This window comes from Bison bison, unplaced genomic scaffold, assembly GCF_000754665.1.
Source record: "Bison bison bison isolate TAMUID 2011002044 unplaced genomic scaffold, Bison_UMD1.0 scf7180017864330, whole genome shotgun sequence".
Lineage (NCBI taxonomy): Eukaryota > Metazoa > Chordata > Mammalia > Artiodactyla > Bovidae > Bison > Bison bison.
Genome location: NW_011494902.1, coordinates 8,421,688 through 8,424,476, shown reverse-complemented (window position 1 = coordinate 8,424,476; position 2,789 = coordinate 8,421,688). Strand labels below are relative to the sequence as shown.

At 46.8% G+C, this 2,789-nt stretch overlaps 1 pseudogene; it reads left to right on the top strand.

Annotated features, from left to right (window-relative positions):
• Positions 1–1,661: 1,661 nt before the first annotated feature.
• Positions 1,662–2,606, top strand: LOC104998500 (annotated as a pseudogene).
• The last annotated feature ends 183 nt before the right edge of the window (positions 2,607–2,789 follow it).

Sequence of the window (2,789 nt, the reverse complement as noted above, 5' to 3'; positions counted from 1 at the left end):
CAGTGATGCCATCCAGCCATCTCATCCTCTGTCGTCCCCTTCTCCTCCTGCCCCCAATCCCTCCCAGCATCAGAGTCTTTTCCAATGAGTCAACTCTTCGCATGAGGTGGCCAAAGGACTGGAGTTTCAGCTTTAGCATCATTCCTTCCAAAGAAATCCCAGGGCTGATCTCCTTCAGAATGGACTGGTTGGATCTCCTTGCAGTCCAAGGGACTCTCAAGAGTCTTCTCCAACACCACAGTTCAAAAGCATCAATTCTTCGGCGCTCAGCCTTCTTCACAGTCCAACTCTTACATCCATACATGACCACAGGAAAAACCATAGCCTTGACTAGCCGGAACTTTCTTGGCAAAGTAATGTCTCTGCTTTTGAATATGCTGTCTAGGTTGGTCATAACTTTCCTTCTAAGGAGTAAGTGTCTTAATTTCATGGCTGCAGTCACCATCTGCAGTGATTTAGGAGCCCCCAAAAATAAAGTCTGACACTGTTTCCACTGTTTCCCCATCTATTTCCCATGAAGTGATGGGACCGGATGCCATGATCTTCGTTTTCTGAATGTTGAGCTTTCAGCCAACTTTTTCACTCTCCACTTTCACTTTTATCAAGAGGCTTTTGAGTTCCTCTTCACTTTCTGCCATAAGGGTGGTGTCATCTGCATATCTGAGGTGATTGATATTTCTCCCAGCAATCTTGATTCCAGCTTGTGCTTCTTCCAGTCCAGAGTGTCTCATGATGTACTCTGCGTATAAGTTAAATAAACAGGGTGACAATATACAGCCTTGACGAACTCCTTTTCCTATTTGGAACCAGTCTGTTGTTCCAGGTCCAGTTCTAACTGTTGCTTCCTGACCTGCATACAGATTTCTCAAGAGGCAGGTCAGGTGTTCTGGTATTCCCATCTCTTGAAGAATTTCCCACAGTTTATTGTGATCCACACAGTCAAAGGCTTTGGCATAGTCAATAAAGCAGAAATGGATGTTTTTCTGGAAATCTCTTGCTTTTTTGATGATCCATTGAATGTTGGCAATTTGATCTCTGGTTCCTCTGCCTTTTCTAAAACCAGCTTGAACATCAGGAAGTTCACAGTTCACATATTGCTGAAGCCTGGCTTGGAGAATTTTGAGCATTACTTTACTAGCGTGTGAGATGAGTGCAATTGTGCGGTAGTTTGAGCATTCTTTGGCATTGCCTTTCTTTGGGATTGGTATGAAAACTGACCTTTTCCAGTCCTGTGGCCACTGCTGGGTTTTCCAAATTTGCTGGCATATTGAGTGCAGCACTTTCACAGCATCATCTTTCAGGATTTGGAATAGCTCAACTGGAATTCCATCACCTCCACTAGCTTTGTTCGTAGTGATGCTTTCTAAGTCCCACTTGACTTCACATTCCAGGATGTCTGGCTCTAGGTCAGTGATCACACCATCATGATTATCTGGGTCATGAAGATGTTTTTCGTACAGTTCGTCTATTCTGATACCAGGTCCCTAAAACTTTGGGTATTGATCATCCCTTGGAAAAAGGGGAAAGGTCTCAGAAGCAACAGAATTGAAATCCTCCCATACATTGGTAATATTTAAGTCATTATATCTTCAGTGAAAAAAAGTAGACTAGAAAAATATCTACCATGGTCCTCTGATCCCTGTCAGTGCAGCTCAGCAGTCATGGCCAACCACATCGTGCTCTACACCGGTGCCAAGATGCCCATCTTGGGGCTGGGCACCTGGAAGTCCCCTCCAGGCAAAGTGACAGAGGTTGTGAAGGTGACGATTGACTCTGGGTACTGTCACATTGACTGTGCCCACATGTAGCAGAATGAGAATGAGGTGGGTTTGGCCCTCCACACGAAGCTGCAGGAGAAGACTGTGAAACTTGAGGACCTCTTCATTGTTAGCAAGCTGTGGTGCACAAAGCACAACAAGGATCTGGTGAAAGAAGCCTGCCAGAAGGCGCTCAGTGACCTGAAGCTGAATTACCTGGACCTCTACCTCATCCACTGGCCCATGGGCTTCAAGCCTATGAAAGACTTTTTCCTGTTGGATGAGGACATCAATGTGATTCCCAGTGAGAAAGATTTCATGGATACCTGGACGGCCATGGAAGAGCCGGTGGACGAAGGGCTGATGAGTTATTGGAGTCCCTCCTTCAACCATCTCAAAGTGGAGAAGATTCTTAAACAAACCGGCTTAAAATACAAGCCAGCGTTTAACCAGATCGAGTGCCACCCATACCTCATTCAGAAGTTAATCCAGTACTGCAACTCCAAAAGCATTGTGGTGACTGCCTATAGTCCTCTCGGCTCTCCCAACAGGCCCTGGGCCAAGCCCGAGGACCCTACCATACTGGAGGACCCAAGGATCAGAGTGATTGCAGACAAGCACAATAAAACCACAGCCCAGTTGCTGATCTGATTCCCCATGCAGAGGAACCTGATCATGATCCCCAAGTCGGTGACTCCTGAACGCATTGCTGAGAACTTCCAGGTCTTTGACTTTGAACTGAACAAGGAGGATATGACCACCTTGCTCAACTACAACAGGGACTGGAGGGCTTGTGCCTTGGTGAGCTGTGCCTCCCACGGGGATTACCCCTTTCACGAGGAGTTTTGAAGCCGCGAGTGTCTGCCCTTGGCCAGATGACCTGCCATCCCCCACCTCTTTTCCTGTGTGTTGCGTAATTTGGCCCGTGTCCCTCAGTGGTGGATCAGCGACTTCTAGACAAACCGGTGAGGGCTCGGCCAGCTTGGTGTCAGGTCCAAAGAACAGAATCAGTAGATTAATAGAAGTCTCTTC